The 24,195-nt window shown below is 32.4% G+C and overlaps 1 protein-coding gene across 2 annotated transcripts in view; it reads right to left on the minus strand.

Annotated features, from left to right (window-relative positions):
- The window catches only part of LOC125050582, a 75,764-nt gene extending 55,751 nt beyond the window's left edge, over positions 1 to 20,013 (minus strand). For both annotated transcript variants that reach the window (XM_047650513.1, XM_047650512.1), the window contains exon 1: positions 19,887 to 20,013. The gene's annotated coding sequence lies outside the window, so the exon portion shown is untranslated. The remainder of the gene's footprint in view (positions 1 to 19,886) is intronic.
- Between the last annotated feature and the right edge of the window lie 4,182 nt (positions 20,014 to 24,195).

The raw sequence follows: 24,195 nt of genomic DNA on the forward strand, positions 1-24,195 counted from the left end.
TATTGGGCGAAAATAATGAAATTAAACGTTCCACAATTATATCGTCTTGAGATTACACAATGTCACCTTCCAGATACGTCAAACTGTAACGTTTGACAAGCTTTTGTATGACGAGATAATAATTTTCGAAACGTTTTGAACTATTTTGACTTTATGTACCATTTACATAGGTTTTTCTTTCATTTACTAGTATAGTGAGGTTTAGGTGTCACTCTTTAGTAAATCGTGATCACCTAGTAAACGAGGCTAGCTGCAAGTGGACTGTCAGCATAGACAAGGGAAGCTAGTGGGACGCATGTTGAAATGTCAGCAATTGTACTATGACGCAGAGATAAGCAAATGAGGGCAGTTCGTTTGCCACAACTCATAAGTGACAAATACTATAAATAAATAAAAGTTCTAAATAAATTAAAAAAAAATCTGTGGCTTTAGGTCTGGGCCTCAGATTACTGAATCTGTTTCATAATTATTTTTCAATGTATTAGGCAAGTAGGTGATCAGCCTCCTGTGCCAAACACAAGCCATCGACTTTTTGGATTTAAAACATGTCTGTTTCCTCGCGATGTTTTCCTTCACCGTTCGAGCGAATGTTAAATGTGCACATAGAAAGAAAGTCCATTGGTGCACAGCCATGGATCGAACCTACGACCTCAGGGAAGTCACACGCTGAAGCCACTAGGCCAACACTTCTCTACAAAATTTAAATACATAGTTTCAATTTCAACAAAAACAATTACAGTTTAGTTATTATTAAAAAAAACAAAATATGTAGATAATACCATGATCTGTCAATTAGAAACGGCTCTCAGTATATACATATAATCTAATTTTCCACGAGATTAAAAAAGGGGTACAAAGGGGTATTTATAGAATACTAGAAGCATTGTAATCTTTTTCATCCAAATATTTCATGACGTGAACTCTATATTTCTTTGTCAACGGTATAGTAGAGTGACTTTAAAACGTATATAACAAAGTAAATTATTAAAATACCTACAGAAACATAACATTTAAGTAACTGCATAGTAACACAATGGTTTTTAAGAACTTGAATCATTGTTAAAATTAAACGCACTAAAATCCTTTGTTATTGCCTATTCTTTTTTTTGAATTTTATAAAATCTCTGCCAATACGCTACATCCTGTCCGGGATACCAAACAAAAGGTGATATGCGAGCAAGTCTCATAGTAGGAGTAATTACGTATGCCATTGTATGAACCTGAAACAATGCCCAAGTTTCAGCTTGAATGGAGACGAAACCACTTTGCTGAATTTAACTTTTATACACAAAGGAAGTTGGCCAAAAATGAATTTTCAAATGAGGTTTTATGGAAACGGCTTTTTTGAACAATCACTTTTTGTTTTTAATTTCAAGGTCAATTATAATTGAAGATCACACACAATATGACACAGGGAGAGATTCAACGCACCAAGCACAAAGCACCAAGCACCAAGTCATTGTTTAGAAGCGCGGCATCCAAAATTAAAATAGCCATGATGATCGCCAACCTTCGCAAGGAGATGGCACTATAAGAAGAAGAAGAGATTCAACTGAGGTATTGAACAAGCGTCAGAGGGTAGACCCTTTCAAAACTTTACTCAAGCCTAGGACAGTTTAAATATTTATGACTAGCTGACCCGGCTAACTTCGTTCCGCTATACAGTCTAATAATATCGTTGTTACTTTAGTTAAACTTATTTTAGGATTCCATTAAGGTGATAACATTAATACAACTTTTTTTGCAAATACAAAAATGCTTTATTGCTTGCCATTGCGAAAGAAGAATGGCAGTTTTACACATTAGGCCTCTTCTCTCTAGCGCCAATATTGCTATACTGCATGTTAAAGCACTTTCTGATATATAAAATTTTTTGATGAGGTAGCATATGTCTTCGATCAAGATCAAAGCCTGGTTATGCATCTCCTCATTCACCTCAAGATCAGAATTTTTTGGACTGACACGAATTTGACGTAAAAAGATTTAACCAAATTGATAAAAAAAGCAAATAATACTTTTAATTCTTGCCCCGATTGGAAATTATTTGTGCACAAAATTCCTGAAATACGAGCGAGTATTTAAAAAAAAGTTCAAAGCCACATTTCCTTTAATTAAATTCTTTGTCATCTTTCTGTTAAATTTTGGACTTAAAAGTCACCAAAATAATACAAAAATTCAAAAAATAAAACGCGGAGGTTATAATTAAAGTTCAAAGGATCGGTCCAATTTTGTTTAAGGAGGTCCTTTAAATAAAAGGCTTGAATAATGGAAGAATTCCATTTTTGCCAGTATTAAAAGGATGTTTTTTATGTAAAATATTTATTATTTACTGGTATATCCGAATAATAATAATACTTTTGTGTTTTAAAGGATTTATAAAAGTTAATTAATATAAAATTAAGATGCGTAGTATTTGTGATAAATAAAGTTTTAAAAGGTTCTAAATTTAAATTCCTTAATTGAATTTAGAATTATTAATATTATTACACTTTTATATTAGGTGTTCTTTTTGCCTCTATATCCTTCCTTACGTGTGTATCAAAACAATATACATAATGTCTGGTCTTGGCAGTTGGTTAAACTTTAAATACCAAATATTTCACGAAAGCTAATCTATTAAAGCTGGGATATATATTACTCTAATCATGCGATATTGGATTTGATATTTTAATCAACTTCCAATCAAATCCCGCCGTTAATCAATTGAATTCGCGAACAATATATTTATCGGAATTGAACGGTCCAGTGAACAAATATGTGCCAGGATAATTAGTGGGACAGATAATTTCATAACGCTATTATACGTGCAATTTACGAACCTAATTTAGACCGCTGTGGTTTATTGTTTTCCTATATTTAGATTTTATTACTGCCCTGCGATTCTGTAACTCACTTTTCGAACTCACACAGCGGTTTTGGCATCGGCGGTCGCTCTCAAATCAGTCGTGAAGCAGTCATTTTATGATTTGGCATTCTAATAAACAATAAACTACAAGCTCCCACCTTTTCAGAATGCCAAATCATAAAATGACTGCTTCACGACTGATTTGAGAGCGACCGCCGATGCGAAAGCCGCTGTGTGAGTTCGAAAAGTGAGTTACAGAATCGCAGGGCAGGCTACTAACCCGCATCTAGGCTCGATTGGACGAAACAAGCCGTGTATACTAGGCTCACCTTTAATTCCTTAAAATAAATATTACAGATACATAAGATATGTATCCACAGATATAAGTTTATTAGAAGATACTTCATTATCCCATAGTACACTGGGAGAAAAGATCAGAATGTTCTCCTTAAAATTTAAAGTCAAAATTATATCATAAAATTCGTTTAACGTAGACCATATAATGGAGGTTTTAACACATTTCTTAAGAGTATGAATAATAAATGGGCAAAGTTGGCGAATGTATGCGCCATTTGCCGATTAATAATCGCTAAAGTGGCGCCGCCTGCGGTGGTACTTCGAGTAACTACCGGCCCTTTTAGTGAGGGGTTAAATGCTTGCGACACACTGGGCAAATATAGCTTTAAACCCTTTATCAATATAGCTAGTTTAATGTGACGAAATATGCGTTATGACTTAGTTAAATTCCAACGTCTTAAGTTATATACTTCTGAACAAAAATAGTAAATTTAATCCTATCCTACAAAACTCAATAAGGAAATCAATTGATAACTTAATAATAATATCCTGTTACTAAGGGTATTGACTTCATAAAGTTGATATAACTTTGCGTAACCAATATATTGTCTTTCATATTCAGAACATCTGAAATAAGGGCTTAAACAAATATTTACATTATCCTTCAACTCTCAGCAAAAAAAATCGCTTAAACTATAAACTTTAAGAGATAAATTTAATGAAATTTGTATTACCAATGACATGTCTACCACATGATGAAACATCAACTTCTACAAAGATGTATACGCAAGAATATGAATTTATCAAGTACCCAAGTAGATTATATAGAATATTATAGAAAATAGTGCATTAGTAAAAAAGATCTCTTATCATAATTGCTATAAAATGTTTTATTCACTCTTAAGTTAATCAGATAAAAAGCTTTTAAAGAAGAAAAGTTAGAAGATTTTGCCTATATTGCGGTTCATATAAACCTTTAATAAAAAATCTTTGTATACAATATAATGTAAGTGCGTTTCGCGTTGCTGATGCTAAGTGTTAGTTATTATTATTTTTACTTTTATACATTTCGGCTCAACGTTTTTATGTCTAGCGGAGCATGTAATGGTAGCAGTTACTGAAAATTTTCTTGTAAAACAAGAAATTGGCCATTAACGGAATATTTCTTGCCAGTTCTTCTCGCCCGCTCTCATCCTAGACTTGGAAACATAAGTAATGTAAATTTATTCTTTAATTTTACCTTCCTAATTTAATATTGACGTTCATAAGGATATATAGCTAACTTATGAATTTTGATTTGATTTTATTAAATAAAAAACTTTCAAAAACTATATTTTATGTAATTGGATAAGGTTAAGATTCTTACTGTTATTATTATCTATTTAGTAGATACTTGTGTGTCACTTTCTTTACTTACAAAGCCGGCCGTTTCATCAGTCAATGACTGGTCATTTCGGGCTACATCATAATTTGTACGAGCAACTTTACCCCGATTTAACAGTTTCTTAAATCAAATTAAGTGCCTCTTAACAATAGAGATAAATTTATGTAGCTTCGTAGCTACTTTACTATGCTTTTGCATATAGTATGGCTTGAAATGTTTAGTTCATTCAATTAGAAGTCAAAAATATATTATGGATAGATAACAAAAAACCCATCAAGGGTAAACATAAAGGGATTTTAGTATTAAAGGAATAGTTTATTTAAAGAACCGCAGATAAATTTAAACATTGATAGTTAATAATAATAATTCAGTGGCGCTGCTACCCTATATGTAGTACCCAAGTAGATGTTTCTGTCTGACACATGTCGTCGATTTTTGTATTTGAGACATGCCAGTTTCCTCAGGATGCTTATGCAAACATAGAAAGAAACTCCGTTGGTGCCGGGGATCGAACCTACGACCTCGGGGATGAGAGTCACACGTGGAAGCCACTAGGCCAACACACCCATACGATATTTAGTTTAAAATAAAAAAATTTGGTGTAACATTTTTTCGTTACGCGTCACATTTTTCCGTTACGCGCCATCTTTTTGAAGTGAAACTTCTTTATCGACGTATGGGTGAAATTTTGTAGCAAATCGTCACTTTTTCGGTTACGCGCCATGTTGCTTTTTGAAGTCAAACTTCTTTATCGGCGTTGGAAAAATTACCGTCACATTTTTCGGTTACGCGCCATCTTTTTCTTGTCCCTACCACGGTTGATCCGACGAGATTAAAAGGCATTAATAACAAAAATATATAATAACGATAACAATGATAGTAATAATTACAATTAATGAAATTCTGTAATAATCTTACTAGAAATAAGGTAAAATGAAATAATTGTATTTGTATTCATGTCTATGATGATAAAAGCCTTTTTTAAACTTTATCTAATTTAACTTTATTTAACCAATTTCTGTAAAGTTGCAGTAGATCATTTTTCGAAAAATAAGGTCATAAAGAAGTTTCACTTCTTACGTGTGTACACCTAGTACACGCACACATTTTTTATTATATATATATTATACGAAATTATAACATTAGATAGGTTACTCGACGCGGTAAGAAGTTGCATTTAATTGTGATTTATTCGCGTTAACTAAAGTTTATATTAAAAAAATATAAAATTACTGAAAAAGTTGATAAAGCAACCTTCTACGAGTAAACAGCTCTTGTCAAAATGAGTAATTACATTAAACAAACACTAACCAAACATTATACGTAATTAATCAAGACTATTTTGCTTTATCATGACCAAAATTAGCTTTTATGAAAATTTGGAATAGTTTTTATTTTTAGACCTAAGTAAACTTCAAAAAATTCGTCTAATTGAAAACCTCCTTCCTCGCGATACTTGATGTTGGATAAAAATAGAAGATAAATTAGTTATGAAACAAAAGGTGGAAAATCTTTTAGTATCATTTATACTAAGGGATTTCTACGATTTTGTTTTATAATTTGCAATAATTGGAACTCTAATTTCATAACTGACCATGGTTTTCTTTTTCCACGAAGCGAATGTAAAAAGAAAACATTATGGAATTATTCCCGTATTCTTACATTACTCTCGTAACTGTTTTAAATAAAGTAGGTTTCGTTTATCGCTCTCAAATTGTGACAGAAACACATAAGCTCCTATCACAAGCCACCAACTACAGACTATAGTTATACAGTAATGATTGAATAACCAAACAAATTAGAATAGTGTTGATATAGTCCAAGTTTGGAACAAATATATGTAGTGCAGTTAGGAGTTTTGATCCATTATGGTAAGATAGCTTGGAATCGCTGCTCATTAAAAGTTACGAGGATATTACTGTCAAGCATATCCATAACTGAAATGTAACATGAAACCTCATTCGGAGAATTCATTTCTATAACGAAACCAATCTCGATTTTGTATCGATAAGTTTCAATGTCTTTAAATTATAAAACAAAGACTTATTTATAATTAGCCTAGATTAGAAAATGATATAAGCAGTGTTGGTCTAGTGGCTTCAGCGTGCGACTCCCATACCTGAGGTTGTAGGTTCGATCCCCGGCTGTGCACCAATGGACTTTCTTTCTATGTGCGCATTTAACATTTGCTCGAACGGTGAAGGAAAACATCGTGAGGAAACCGACATGTGTTAGACCCAAAAAGTCGACGGCGTGTGTCAGGCACTGGATGCTGATCACGAACTTGCCTATTAGATATAAATATAATAATAATAATAATAATAATAATCTTTATTTTCTTCTCTCACATACATAAGGTTTTTATGATTAAACTAAGATTATAACATTAGGAAGTGTATGTGAGAGACTGGTCTCTGTAACAGGAGACCTGAGTGACAGATAACCAGCCTCTCCACCACCGGACCGGAACGCGTACAATCATGTCATTGTCAAAGGTTACAATAGAAGAAAATAAGTATTAAGTGCTAAAGAAAACATTGCAAACGGAGTCTTAAAAATAAATTTGGTGTGTGTTTGTGTGTGTGTGTATGTGTCTCTCTCTCTCTCTAAGTGTGTGTATGCGTGCGTGGGTGTGTGTATATGTGTGGGGGAGTGGGTGTGTTACAGAATGACAGTTATTAGATCCTCTGTTTCATCATAGCTCAACGTCTTCAGCCAAGTAGTAACCTTTTTTTTACATTTGTATTTGTATCATTGTATTCATATTTGTAATATGATCATGAATCAGATTTAGAAGTCTGGGGCCAAAACCTAAAGAGGTTGTAGCGCCACTGATTTATTTTTTTATTTTTAGAAAATGACCTACGGATGTAAAAAATGGTAAAAGGGTACGTTTTATAATAAGGCTTATTTATTTTGAAACCTTTTCGTAATACAAAGTCAGTATTTTTCAACAATTTTAAATAAAGCAATATTTTGTCTCTTTCTGTCAAATATGTTTATGATATGATAAAAAAGAGTCAGATGTATACTTTAACTAATACATTAGACTGACTTTGTTTTTATGTATAAGGTTTTTACGTGATTCATAAAATTTACTACACGAATACATGGTCTAGATCCGTAAGCAAACTCATACTTGTAATAAAAGATAAATTAATGATATAGTAGCTGTAAGAATAATCCATAAACCCAGTGAATGTTTAATGATTAATATGGTGGAAAGCAATTTTTCAATCATTGTGCCTTGAACACGTAGTACTATTAGTCTCACGGTATCCGCTTGGCGAGCTATTTCGTTCCTATACAAATGAGGTTCTATAATATTATAGTAGGTTAATTACAGCATTTTTAATTTTCGATAACTCTTATGAATAAACTGGTAAATGGTCAACATGAAACGGCTTAGATAAATTGTACATTTCATTTGATAACGGTATACAATGTGTCATCTTTCCTCACATATTTTACCAAATGTGATTTATTTAAAAGTTTTAAAAAGGTACTTTATATTTGATATCAAATCAAAATATATATTTCTAGAATGGGTTCTTTAAAAATATATCTTTTTGATATAACCATTGAGACTTAATGTAATTATTTAGATTATATGGAGTTAATATCTGTGTATCACGACCATCTTAAAACAATACAAAAGAAATATACCCAAATATATAATGCATTTTATTCTCTTTAGAAGTATCTAAGCTTATCAAAGGTATACCCAAATACCGGCATTATACGCCACCAACAATACGTGCAAGAAATAATCTTCGATTTTATTGGCACAATATTATGGAGGACCTCCTTAACAAAAACGAATACCTTTTCATATTTTGGATTACGTCTCCCAATATTTCTATCTAAGAGCCCAATTCTTGAGCTCTTGGTTTAAGAGATAATTGAGAATAAAAGACTTTTGAGAGAGGAAAGATTATAATCGAATCAAACATAATTATGTTGGATTTTTTTTTATCGATAAATAATGTTAGATGAATATTAAGAAATCATATTTTTTTATACATTTGATATATTATGTTGTTTAACATTCCTAATATGTACCATTGTCATGTTCTTGCTCGCGGTATATGCTGCTTAATTCATAATATTTTAAGGCAAATAGGTGAGCGCCAGAACTCATTGACTGAACGTTATTGTTTCAACGGGAATGAAACCCACGACCTCCATTCAAGTACAATCAGCAGCAAGCTACTTTATAAAACCTATAATAATTATTATTTGCGGCTTCTCCGATACTGCCAAACTTGGTACGACAGCGTAGAAGGCTTTATAATGTAAATTGATAGAACCCAAAATTCATAATTTAATTAAATATCACACATAACTATTAAGTGGATTACGTCACACTAACTATTCCAGACACAATCTTATGTACTCAGCAAGTGTCAAAGTTACTGAAATTGGTTAAGTGACGGTTGGTAAAGTAAATTTGTACAATATAGGAGTTTGAATTAATTGACAATGTTCAACCTTGGATACATTATAAAATTTGTTATGTTGAAAAAAGTTTTGAATTGTGTATTTTATGTATTGCTTCCTATATACTATAAGGATTTAATATGTTACGGGTCAGGAATCGCAATACTCTATTCGCTATTTCCTACATAATATTATAATCAATTTAGTTGTGTATGTATTAATTTAATAAAAAGCGTTGTTGAGCGATTATTAAATGAAAAAGTATTATTAAATAAAAAGTTAGTCGTAAAAATTAAAATTATTGTATTTTCAATATTTTATGTAAAATTTATTGTCACGTATATTATTATTGTACCTTGTTTCTATACCATACAAAATGCATTATATATGGTCTGGTGAAATAAATAAATAAACAACATGTCTTATTGTTCTTTTTAATTACCTGTTTGTAGCTTAAAGAAAAATCCAAAACACATTAAAGAAAGCTTTGAATACAACTGAAATTGTTTCCGACGTAAATTATTGAAGTGAAACTTCTTTATCGGGGTTGGAAAAAAATTTAGTGTAACATTTTTCGGTTACGCGCCATGTTGCTTTTTGAAGTCAAACTTCTTTATCGGCGTTGGAATGAAAGTTCTTTATCGACGTATGGGAGAAATTTTGTAGCAAATCGTCACGTTTTTCGGTTACGCGCCATGTTGCTTTTTGAAGTCATAAAGAAGTTTCACTTCTTACGTGTGTACACCTAGTACACGCACAAATTTTTATTTTTTTATAGAAATGGGACGCCCAAAAGGGCAGTCATCGCAGCCCATAGACACCCATTTTTAGAGGGTACGTAGCCGGCCTTTAAGGGAGGAGTACACTCTTACTTTGAACAGTTCTAAAATAAAGTTTAAATAAAGATAAAAATCCACCGTTCCATATACAGAATCACATTAGATTGAGATAAAGATATATTGTCTGAAAACAAAGGTAAGCTAAAACCGTTAGATTCTTTTCTCTGCATTCCATTGTATACATAACAATATCTCTTACATAACAGTCAAGAATATACTAATTAAAATAAAATACACGTAAGAGAAAATTTCTATTCGCTTACAATACAAACTTTACTGTAGAAAGTTTTGCTTTTTGTTTATGTTAAGTCTTGTTAAACAATTGCCTTCAAGTATTTCTAAATTAAAGTTTGAGATAGCGTCATAAAACAATTACGATGAAAATGAACTTTGTATCTGCATAGTACTTTAGTACGCTAACAATTTATATTATGTGTTAATTATAACTTAGGAGAACAAATATGTATTCAGAATATATGAATATTTTAACGTACAATCGTTCCAGTTGTTGCTATTTTCAAACAATTTGAATCTGTGCAAATGTTATCGGAATGCATGAGACTTAAGGATTTTGATTCGCTAACTAATACCTGACATGAATATTTATTCTAGGTATCCAATTTGCACTGTTGGATCTTCAAAATAATTGTTCCTATTTATGCAGGTTCTTGTTGTTCGACCCCAAGGCTAGAACAGAGTTATCTCTGTTGTTAGCTGTGAGTAGTCTTTTGATATAAGACAAGTATCATCAAAGTTATCCTTATTCTAGCTCAGAAATAACGGTTTTATTTGTTCTGTCATATGCCATTTGCCTTAACAACTGTGGTTTCTTCCTAATTTATACACGCTTTATATTAGCTTCACTTGTATGTATGTAATCGACTCCTTCGATTTTGACCCACTTTAAACGGACAGATTTAATTCAAACTTTGTACACTTATAAAGAATCAGCGACAATATAATAATTTCATAGGTTAATCTCGAAAAATCAATGACATTTTTTTTAAGTCCACAAAGCAATACGATTAAATTGAGACAACACGTATTGCTGCTAGGACTAAAAAGTGGAAAATAAATATAGTTTAAAAAAACTATAAAACACGCTTTTAAAGCACATCAAACTAAAAAGTGAAAAATAATTCCTAATTTAGGCTGAAAATGGTAATGAACAAAAAATACTGGTATTATTGTGAAAAAGCGTGGGGCGCTCTGTGCCATATTTTTCGTCTATCGAGGAACCCACGCTTTTTTATATTACTACTAATTAAAATGGAAGGAAATATCTGCATACTGTATTAACAAAGAACTGAACCAAACTTTAGTTTTATTCAATCACTCAATATCGTTCTTACTATAAGATCAAAAGTCATAGCGGACAAATACTAGAAACTAACAAATTTGATCGTTAACTTGGAACAAAGTTAAGCTATGGTATAATCCCAGAGGATTGTAAACTTTGTGAATAAAACTCGCCGTTCAACTTCCATCCCTTTTGAAGCCCGTTACACTTGTGCCAACGACATTATGATACATGAAATTCTGACGATAATCTTTATGACATTTTTATATTATTTTGCTAGCAGTATTGGCCTCGTGGCTTGAGCGTGCAACTCTCATCACTGATGTCTTAGGTTTGAACCCTGGCCTTTGTTTCTATATATGTTGTTGTATTCTATTTGTCCCTTCCTTTGAGTTTATGGGTGTAAACATCGTGAGGAAACCGGGCTTAGACCCAAAAAGTCGACGGCGTGTGTCGGGTATTCTAGGAACAAACAACCACATTAACCTTGAAAATGATAAAGAAATCTAAGGCCAAGACAAAGGGTTGTAGTGCCACTGGCTTTTTAGCTAGTCATTAAGTTACAAATGATCGTTGCCCGTAATTAGAGGGCCCTTTAGTTTTAAGTAATTATTGTACACTATAAGAATTTCTTCTTTAGATAGGAGTTTCTTGGAGTTTCTTCTTTAGATAACAACACTCTAGAACACAGAAACTTTAGAATTTTTAAGTTTTTCGACCATTACACATCTACATATATTCCGTATATCGATGGCGTATTAGTGCTAACAATTTCATGTTAATTGACTCGAAATATTTGATCAAATCATCACAAAAAAATCTTTCCAAATTTATAAAATCTACGCCGACGTTAGCAAATAGAAGCTATGTACTTATAAAACAGTAAAATTGTCTATGTCTATAAAATAACTACTAGTGCTTCAAGCACTTGTAGCACATGCTACACATACGCAAAGTTTGTAGCAATTTCGTAGCACTAACAACGTATATAATTACTTACCATATGCTACGCATTTATTTTGCTATGCAAGAGCTTTTAGCTCCACAAACATGTGTTACATTTCTCTTATTGTACTTTTAGAAACAATAAGCCGGGAACAAAACCTTTACGGAGTTGATAATTCAATTCATTTCTAACCGGAAATAACCTAGGATCATCTGTATCTTTCAAATAAATTGTCTTTTTCAATGTACCTTTTTGATATTATCATCTTCATTAAATAAATTATTTCTCTTTAGATACTAATAGAAAATGTAATTTGAAACCTTTTACATCTTCCTGCTACGTCATAATATTACTTGTTTTCGGTTAAATGTTTTGGGGTAAATACACTGTTTATTATTCATTTATTAATAAATTCGACATGAATCAACACTTAAATTAATGTTCCTTTAAGTATGAATGAATTTTTATATATATATATATATTATTTACATGTATAAAAGTAGAAATGAGCAAATTCTTTGCCCGCGAGAAATTGTAATAAAAATCAATGTTGGCGAATCGTAACTCTTTATAATTCTTTAAACTCTTTAATAGAGAAGTGGCCTGTTCGGGCTTCATGCGTCTGTGCATTTAATCGTTACAGCTTTGGCGTTTTTGATATCGGTCCAGTAGTTTTATAAATTATTATTACAAACGTATAAAAGTACAATTTTTTTTCCATTTATAATGTTAGTATAGATTTATAAAACTCGTTATGTGTAGCGATAATCTGTATGTATAACAATCCGGGTAAGAGTGCAACACACAATGAGTACTCGGTGCACACAATAAACATGCTATCCAGGTCTTTAAATGCACTAACGGGTCTCACAGCTATTTGAAAGCATTACTCTGTTGGATGTACATTTTATGTGGTACGTGGGTTGCCAAACAAAATCTCTGTTGAATTTTAACCAAAGTTTACTTCAAAAGAGAGAGAGATTTGAGATATTTGTAGTAGTATATAGAATTTTTTTTATATTTTCTTTTATAAAACTTATAAACAGGGTTTGGTGTACAAATATGAATTGTAGTTTAAATATCAATTGTGTGCAGGTTTATATAAATAACGCCTATTCCCAAGTCAAATTAGATCAAACTTTGTTCAAATAAACCTTTTACTATTGTATTTATAAAGCGGCATTGGCAGTGTTGGCCTAGTGGCTTCAAAGTGCGACTCTCATTAAGGTCGTAGGTTCGTTTTCTGGCTGTGCACCAATGGACTTTCTGTCTATGTGCTCATATAACATTATTTGTCAGACAGAAGGCTGACCACCTACTTGTCTGTGTAATAAAAATCATCAAAGCGATGCAATCTGAGGCGAATACCAATTTTAGGTTGTAGAAAAAAAAATTGTTTAAGTTTTTTAACAATTTCGTTATATTCATTAAATAATATATTTAATAAAGTGAAACTACGAATAAGCGCTTACTTTTCAAACTGGAAAATAAAATGATGCTAATAACTTTTATCACACAATAACCGTCCTATTAGCTGTAACATTAACGTTTAACATAAACACAGCCGTTATTCAAATTGCCATGCTGTCGTTAGACATTAGCCCCTCGCCACATTACGTGTAATCGTTTCAGATACAGTTTGTATGAATCTATTACGGTTTCATGACAATTAAATAATTCAATAATGAAAATATTTTCCCAATTAGTGTAGATAAGCTATATATCTGAAATATGTTAACATTCGATACAACTGGAACAAGCAACCTATAGAGAACTAAACCTTTTAACTTAATAAACCTAGTGTAGTTAATATAAGTGCAAGTGCGGTATCTCGCACACACGAACATAGTGTCAAAATATTATACATAGAACACTAAGACTGTTAATGAACATTGCCTTAGTTTAAGCTATCCACTTGTATTGTAGAAAATTAAGTCAACATAATATTATTTATTAGCCACTCTCTTTTGTGATGTGATGTTATTCTAGGAAAAAAGTTGCATATAAATAAAACTGACAAAACACTTAATTATTAATTAAGGCGTTTTATTAGCCCTATAGTTCTCCTAAACAGATATACAAACTTGCTACTAACCTAGTAAGTGATAGTAGTTAGGATTCAAAAAACCAAAATACCCTTCAAACAACAAGTTCCACTTTACTTAAGCTTATTTAAAAATAAAATATTGAATTGGATATGTACTACTTTCTATTAAACATTTACTGTAAAATATTTATCTCATTACTCACTCTTTGTCTCTGAAAATCGAATGTCACTTTGAAATTTACATAGACAATATTGAGCCTGTATAAGCTACATTAGAGTCGAGCATAATCTGTGAGCACCCGGAGCATAATGTTTTTTTGATGAGCGTCATACGTTGCAAAAATTACTACACTGTTTGGTGATAGCTTTATAGAAATATTTATGATCGCATTGGTTTCAAATTCAAAAATGGAAGCAATTTTATTTCTACCTACGTAAGTACCTATAGGTCTACCAGGATCTGATGGCAAAAAGGGAAAAAAGAAATTGACGCTAGCAATACTGGGGAAATTGGAGTAAAACGTTTTAATACTTTTTTTTCCTTATAGCGGCTGATTCTGTGTGTGATACATGCAAATATAAAAATTTATCCAATGTGGGGTTTGAAATTTAGATGAAAACTCCAATTACTCTGTTCATGAGTTTATTAATTAATTAAGAACTTGAAAATGGTTCCAAATACTGCACATCCATAAAAAAGTCTTCAACGAAGTATTTATAATAAACCTTTCCTCCTGCATCTCAATTAACCGATCTTGTTCTATGAACTGATTTTCAATTTTTATAACATGTTCACAAGATTTTCGCCATTCATCGATCCCTATTTGAGAGAAATAAACAGTGTATAACTCATTTATCTTGTTTCTGATCAATTCTAAATCAAAACTATCCAAGTTTATTTGTAGTATAAGAAACCCCTGAAATAAACCAAAGTTTAGTATAAGTACATAATATAATACACACGAAAAATCCCATAAACCAAACTATCAAGACGTGTCATTCCTACTAACCAGTCAACGCTTGCACATGGCTCAATATCGATGATTGTGTATGTTCTGCATCTTGTTGACCAAGTATTCTTTGATAAACATTGAAAACAATATGTCTTGCTTGCGATCGAAGAGTTTTCTTCGACATTTTCATCACTTTTTAAAGGAAATTTGAAGCCAAACCAAAAACAATTCCTCGAAATTTCAGTTGACAGATGAAATTTTTCTTTTATTGCCATATGTAAATCGCTAATTTTTAAATTTTTTTTTTGCCATCAGATTCTGGTAGACCTATAATTGAAGTCACTCTGTTCTTAAAACATTTTTACTTACATAATGCGAGTTTAACATTAATTATGTTAAGTAAAAAACGGTTCTGATTTTAATATAAAAGACGCCAAAGGCGAATATAATTCCAATAAGACGCTCTTATGTTAAAAAAGAAAGAATTTTAAGGTGTTTAAACAAAACGAAAAAGTGTTTAGCATAAATTGAATTAATTCGTTTTAAATCAAATCACAAGGTTTGCTCATAAAATAAATGTTAAGTACTTTGCACGTCAATCGTGTTTGCTAAAGAACCTTTTAGTATAAGAGCCAGAGAAAAATAGCATTTTCTCTTCTCTAAGTGACAATTACTTTGCATACCATTATTACGAGGTTTTGTATGATATATATAAATACTGTCTGTTTTATAGGAAGTGACCTGGATATGCCAGTAATCTAATTAAAGCACACAAAACAAAAACATACAATTTTTTTTAATTTCTGCGACCTTTTTTTCCTTATTTACGCGACATAACGTATTTTGAGAGTACAGTCAACTTTCTTTAAAAATTTACGGCGTTGTATTTGTGAAAATTAAATTGGACTTCAAACAATTAGCTCTAGGGCTACACGTGCCAATGAAAGAGAATGGAAAATGAGTCAGAAAACATGGACGTTTTCCTTTCATTTTATGCGCGAGTAAAATTGATGTTTGGATGAGAAAATTGGTTTGTTTTTGCCGAGTAATTAAATGCGTTAATTTCCTTATTGGTATTGGTAAAAACATCAGTGGTCAGGCGTGTGAGTCTTTATCATAAGGTCATGAATTGTGTAAAAAAAATGGCGATTAAAAAGAGTGGCGGAGAGTTTATTGCCAGTTCTTCTCTCCTGTTCTACGCCCTTGATTTGAGAACTGGCAGTAAATGTAAAATTAGAAGCATTATTATATATTTCTTTACTGACGAGTCATAAGTGTAAATTATGTTACCTATATGATTAAATGATTTTTTTACTTTTACATTCGATTCAGGGCTATGTACTAATGGATTATCTGTGCTATTAACCTTCGCTCGTACGGTAAAGGAAAAATATAAAAAAATGAATGCCTTAGATCCAAAAATAGACGGCAGATAGGCAGAAGCTGATCACCTATTTGCCTATTAGCATACATCTGAGATTGGTACTTTATCGTCAAATAATTGATCACATTTTCCTACAATATTCTGGGTTTAATACAATGATTAAACAAAGCAAGTCAAACGAAATAACAGATCGTGTAGCATGTTTGGTTTTGAGTTTGTATTGGTCAATCACAAACAAATAAAATGCCTGGTTTCATTAATCTAGAGTTGTAAACTTCGACTGGTGTAACGCATGCCTTTAAACTTACATTATAAAACCATATAAGTTAATATAAAAATGAAACCCGTTTTCCGTTGTCACGACATCACATGAAAACGGCTTGACCGATTTGTCTGATTTTGTTTTTTGTTGTGTTTGTAATTGTCAGGAGAAGGTTCTTATAAAAGAAAAAAAGAAAAAAAATGCGCGGAAAATTAGAAAATTCATGAATACTTAACCACCATACAATTCGAACTTTTTGGTGTAACCTTATGGCGTTTGACATAACAAAACATTGACAGAATGCGTGCTTCGATCGGAGTTATTATATTGATAATATAATAATATGCGAGCCAGAAAAACAAATAAAGAATGTTGTATAACATAAAGCATTAGAAAAATAAACGCTTTGTTTCTGAAATATTTTTTAATTCATTATACCAATTTGAAATCAATATTCATAGTTAAGACAGGACAACGTCTGTCGGGTCCGCTAGTAAGTTAATAAAATATTAAATTTATATTTTCATGATTAATTTTTAAGTTGTTATATTTTTTTAATTTTAAAGGGGGGTTTATACTTGCTTTTATTATAAAGGTGTAGCCAGACTAACTTTTCCATTAAACCTATCAAGATAGACGGAATACCTAGAATTCGGCAACAATCAAGTTAATACAGAATAAAACCACTATAAACTTATAACTTTTTTTTTTTTTTATGTAGCAGGAGGTTCATCTACATATAAGTGATACCGTCGCCCATGAAGAATGAGCCCTCTGGCATTGAGAGTGTCCATGGGCGGCGGTATCACTTAACATCAGGTGAGCCTCCTGCCCGTTTGCCCCCCGTTCTATAAAAAAAAAAATGAACGTTCTCATTTTCAGAAAGCTCGCCAGTGCGTTGCCGGCCTTTTGCACCATAGCTATATATTATATTATTTATACTCCAATTGGTTATGAAAACTGAAGTGTGCGCAATGCATGCGGAAGTGGTGAATCTCTGAGCAAGTGAGTGTAAGCCCGCGGCGCAGCCAGCAGTAGTCGCCGTTTCACATGCCTAGCATCGTTAGTCGGCTATCGCAGCCCAACAACATATCATCAGTATGTACTAAGGATTTCTTATAGGTACCGAGTAATAGCTAGGTCCCTCCTTAACCTTGATTTTTAATTTAATGTAGGTAAACAAGTACACTTATGAATTGTCAGAAAGAAGTTAAATTAATTGTAAATTTACATTTACTACCAATTCCCAAGTCAAGGACGTAGAGCGGGTAAGAAGAACTGCCAAGAAACTTTCCGCCACTCTTTTTAATCGCCAAGTCATGAGTCATACAAATTGTTTGAACTGGAGCAAATAAATCCCAAGGATTAGGATCATTTAAGTATTCCTCAAATTTATAAAAAGCTTTATTGATTAATTTTCGTTTAACGAGGGCTTTGAATTTATTTAGTGATAATTCTCTAAATTCGCTTGGGAGTTCAACCATACCAGAACCAGAAGTGTATTCAACCATACCAGATATGCATTATTCCTGCACATTTAGCACCCTACGCTTAACCAGGATTCTGGATACATAGGTCATAAACACCGTATTTAATACTATAGAATTATAGTATCAGAAAACAATCTAGAATTGTATGAAAATATGATCGTGATAATTACATCTAAGTACGCCAATTATCGCTCACGCAAAGTAAACATAAAGGCTCAAATGCGAAAGGAAAATAAGAATATTTAGTTTGGTTCGAGCGTGGAACAGAAAGTTTGATACTAGAAACTCAACTAAAACTATTCAACAGATGAACTTAGAACGATAACAATGATTAAAGTTTGTTTAGGTATAATTTTATCGCAAAACTTGTCTACGGCTGCGTTAAAAGTATTCGATATTATTTTTTGAGTTGTGAATGGGACAACAAAATTTTTTAGTTTGATACCGACGTTATTATTATAAAAGTATTAGGCACGCTTCTATTACTATTTTTTCTTAATATATCTTTAAGGGATCTAAGTTCGAACTTATTTGTTTAATTACAAAACTCAAAGTATCATAAATCAAAAGCCAACGAGAGGCAATCACATCGAGTTGATAGTAGCCAAGTTTTTTGATTGTTGATATTATTTATGAAATACAGTCAAAACCGTTTACGACGACATCGTTTAGAACAACATACCGGTTATATTGACCATAATCAAAGGTCCGGGCTGAATTCTATCCCATTAGGTACTTAATAACAACGTCATCCGCTGTTATGACTATCGGTTTTAACGACCATAAATGCGTAGTCCCTCCGGTGTCGTTATAACAGATTTTGACTGTATTGCTATATTAATGCAGCATTTGTGTACATGAGTGCACGCCATCCACGCCCTAATCTAGATTACGTGTTTCCTGTGTTTACTTTACGATGTGTCTATTTAAACATTAACTAAATCTGGATATTTGGCTCGCAATACACTTAATAAAACTAAAACATACTATTTGATTCTTACATTAATTTAATAAAGCAATAATTAGCAAACTCTTTTCTCTTTAAGTAGACTTACAAACCAATTATAACCAATATATACAGAAATATGCCAATTTTCCACCCCATTAAGCCTAAATATATATAATAGGAAAGTATCGGTAATTGAACTCAACAGCCGAAGCGGCGACCCTTTTATTTGGTCATTCAAAGAAAATTCTTTTCATGTTCAAAGTCGATTGAGATACTTAGGGGCTTAAGGTTTAAGTGTCTCAGGCGATTATAGTTCAGAAGTTTTATCTAAAGTGTTCTCACGGAACTAAATAATCTTTATCTCCCTCAATAATGTGATGTGCAAAGTTCAAGTCGAATAAAACATAATAATACAAAAAAAAACTTTTCTCATACTCTAATTATTCCTTGACACCAAAAACTCAAATAAAAGCATAAAATCATATAAACACCTTAAATAATCGACAATATCAATAAGATAAATAACTGTTAAATTATTTTAAATACATTAGAATATTTTTTTGAAATCCCAGATCAAATTGATCAATTACTCCATTACAAAAAATGTATAGCAGTAAAATTATAATTTAAGTATACTTCAATCGCCAAAAGAATATGTTAATATGTAAACTATAAATATTCTAAAATAAATAACCACCTTTATTCATTAGTAAAGCAAAAAGACGGCTTTAATTAAAAATACACAGTTACCTGTTAAATACCAAGGTCATCACTTTCCCTTATCCGGGAACACACACAAGGACACTAAACACTTCACTACACACTTCGTGATACTAAGTTATGATGCTGACACCGACACGTCTGCTCTATGCAGAGTTTGAGGCCTGACTGATGTGTAATGGAAGACAGCGCACGCCCAAACTTAAGATGGAACTTGGAAGTTATATATAGTGAAGCTTTTAAGCCTTATGTACTCTAGTTTTTAGTAAAATTGTAATATAAAATCGCTAGGCGTCTTGGCATACGATGTCGTTTAAGGTAAGATGGACGGTATATAGTTATGAGATGATTTATGTAAATCTTTGCAGCGATTCTGAAAGTACATATGCAGGTTTTAATGGTTAAATATATTATGATAAAAGCTTACTGTTGATATTATGAGTGTAGGAACAGAAATGTAGTTTTAAATGCTTTTTGTATTGGTTTAAATCTACTTAAGTGAATGTAACCGAACTAATGCCCAAATTACACGAGGGCTAGTTTTTCAAGCTAGTGTCAGTAAGCTAGTACTTCTGGCTTCGTGTAGACCAAACTAGCTTTATTTCTAAGCTATTAAGCAGGAACCACGCGTTTTGTTTATTTTTGTCACCGTGACGTGTTTTTGAGCTTTTAAGATGCCCAAACTAAGTATGGATATTAATTTAAAGTTTGTACAATTGTACCGTGACCATGAATGTCTGTTAACGCCACCCTTCCAAGTTATAAAGACAAATCTAAACGTGATTCAGCACTACAAAAATTCTAGTGCGAATTGGCACAGTTTTCGAAGTAACTCATTCAGTGGAAAAGTGTTTTTTTTCGCATGCAGCTCATTTTGGACGTGCGGTCACTGCAATAGTACTAGCTTAAAATAATCCTAGCCTCATGTACACAGAACTAGCATGTTCCAAGCCAGATCAGCAAACCAGGACAGTAATAGCGTGCTTTCCTAGCTTGGAAAACTAGCTTCGTGTATCCCGGGCATAATCCTGATAAAGTTTTCTTACTTAAGGATCTATATTACCTACGTCAAATGGTATCCAAAGTGAAGCATTCACGGTTTTGACGATTTTTTTAAATTTCGTTCCAAGTTTTTCTAGTTAAGGAAACACTTCTGCGATCTTCTTAAAAATGTATAAAAACATGTCACTGAAACAGACAATAGGACAAAAACATAACTTTTAAATCAAGAATAACGAAAACATCACTTGGAAAATATAACGTTAACAAAACTAGGTCCGCCAGCCCCAAACGGCACTAAAATATGTTGAAATATAGCACAAGACAGCACTCACAAAATTAAATTTCAAACTAAACTAAAAAAGTAATTTGTCGGCGTTTTGAAGTTAGCTTCCAATCACAGGGTCGCCCTAATTGTCCTCTTCTCTCCAAGTTTTTACAAGTTTTCCGTCTGATTACGACATGCCCGGCCTCGGTCCCTTCGGAAGTGAGTTATGACAGGTCCCCTACAATTGATCCATTGGTTTTCTTTGCTATCTAGAGTGACATGTGGACTTATTAATACGAGGTTTTTATACACATTAATCACTTGGTCACACTTATAAGTAATTGTTTTAAAATAGCAAATGAGTGTAAGTGTCAGTAGCTTATAAAGAAATTACATACAATAATATTTGCTTTATATTTGTACAAATACAAAAACGTGTTTTAAAATTATACGATTAAATACCTGCCTATATTAATGATAGAGATTTCGATTTCAATATAAAACTTTTATAAAACATAATATCAAGATTTATAAGGAAAGGTCTCGTCATTAGATGACATAAATTTGGTTTATTTGTTAGGAAGTATGCCAGGTATAATAATATATTTTTTATTTTACAGGAGGCAAACGGGCAGCCCTGCGATTCTGTAACTCACTTCACGAACTCACACAGCGGTTTTCGCATCGGCGGTCTCTCTCAAATCAGTCGTGAAGCAGTCATTTTATGATTTGGCATACAGATAAACAATAAAGTACAAGCTCCCACCTTTTCAGAATGCCAAATCATAAAATGACTGCTTCACGACTGATTTGAGAGCGACCGCCGATGCGAAAACCGCTGCGTGAGTTCGTGAAGTGAGTTACAGAATCGCAGGGCAGGAGGCTCACGTGATGTTAAGTGATACCGACGCCCATGGACATTCGCACTGCCACTGTTTGAAGGACCCTAAGTCGAATTGGTTCGGTAATACTTCAGTGGGCAGTTGGTTCCACATAGCGGTGGAGCGCGGCAAAAAAAATCCTTAAAAAACGCTATTATTACGAAAGATAATTCAGATAATGCCTTTTAATTCAGATACTTTTTTACATTAAAACACGTTTCTATTTCAATCTTCTTTTAGGTATCTGTGTGCCTGGTATGTCAATATCTATACTAGCTCTCCCTGCTCTTGGTTCCGCCGTCCTATATCAATTAAGCGCGGGAATGTAGTATTCCACTACATTCCCGCGCTTAATCAAATTAAGAATCTCCGAAGATTACTACAAATTTACATGAATAATCTCATATATTTTTTTAACTTATTAAGGAGCTTATCAGTTCCAACTTTATACATGTGATATTGTTGGAATCGGATAATATCTGAGTAAGGTGGTCTCTTTAGAGTTTATTAGGCACGTGTGTTGTGCTGTTATAAGTGTAGGTGTTCCGGAAACTATGAATCCCATGTATAGTCAAATCACTATACATGGGATATCCATCTTATCGAATAGTATTTCATACAAATCAATAAGCAGTTTTTTTAAATACGGACAAACATTTTTTCTTTTCGTTTAGCGCCTAAATGCGCTTTCTTTACCTAGTCTATTGAACATTGTATAACAATATAGTTGTCGAAGAAAGTAAGTTCTGTAAGTTAATTCCACCAAGAAAAACATTTCGAATTAGTTGTAATAAAACTTGTTACTAAACTTCATCAGCTAATATCTTTCTAAATTGTTCTCCACGCCAACTAATTGTGAGCAAATATTAACACAATTTCATTTACATCACTCACTAGATGGCGCAAGTTAAGTTTGTTTTAATTATTTGTTTTTTAATATTATTTAAAGAGCTGAGTTCAACAATGGACATTCTTTATATGAGAGTATTTAACTCTCGTTTGTACGATTTATGGAAAACATTGTGAAGAAACCAGCGTTCCTGATGATCCAAAACTCTACAGCGTGTGTCCACAGAACCTACTTTATTAAGAAAAAACAGATATAGAAATCTGAGGACAAGATCTAAGCCCTTCCTATGTCACTACCGATACCAACAGCGACCCCAATTACAATAATGAGAGTTTGTATGCTACACGTATTGAGAGAACTACGTACAAAAACGTCTCTATTGAAAGTTACAGAGTAATAGACAGACATAGAGAGTAGTAATAAAATAAAATAATTTACAACTAAAACTAACTTACAAAAAAAATCGGTAAATTTGTTGATACGGCTCTACCTTAAAACAGCTCCCAATTTTTTCTACATATTTTCATTACTCGGCCATGGTGTATGCAATAATGTGGTGGTGCATGCTTTTAACCCCCGAGAAAATAATTAAAACATCATTTGTGAAATGAAGGAAAGAAGGTACAAATTTTTGGTTTTAGCCAGTGTTTCCCAATTTGGGGTCCTCGCTCCACAGGGGGGCAATTTGATTGTTAAGGGGGACTGTTCGAAAATTAATTGGAATTTGAATGTCAGTTTTTCATTACGTTATGACAATTACTTACTGCGTTTTGTTAACAATTTCCTAGTAATTGCTTCCTGAACCTACCATTTAAGTTTCTTAAGTGAACAATTACATTTTTTTATATTAAAAATTATGTTACATAGCTAAGGTGGGCATGGCAAATTAAAGGTTGGGAAACACTGCCTCCTTAATATTCTTGGGGTACTGCATACACGACGTAAAGAAGGATAGAAAAAAAATTGGAGCTGTTTTAAGGTGGAGCTATGACAAATTTACCAAAAAATCAAGTAATTAAACAAATCATATTTAACATTAAAGGCAAGTTAATGTTATTACGGTCTCTCATACAATTCTCGAAACATCGAGATAATGTAATAAACTCGAATAAGTTATAAAATATAGTGTAGTACTCACTTAATTCATATAAAATATATAATTATCAAATTTTGATTTCATCCCCTTAAGTCTTACACCTCCCCTTCCCCTCAGTGTCTGAAACACTTTAAATACACCTCTATAGCTACTGAATATTTTACTCAGGATAAACTCAGAAATATTATGAATCACTTCTTATCTTATTGCTTATTATATATGTATAAAAACCCAATGAGCAAGCC

Source organism: Pieris napi, chromosome 6, assembly GCF_905475465.1.
Source record: "Pieris napi chromosome 6, ilPieNapi1.2, whole genome shotgun sequence".
Taxonomy (NCBI): Eukaryota; Metazoa; Arthropoda; class Insecta; order Lepidoptera; family Pieridae; genus Pieris; species Pieris napi.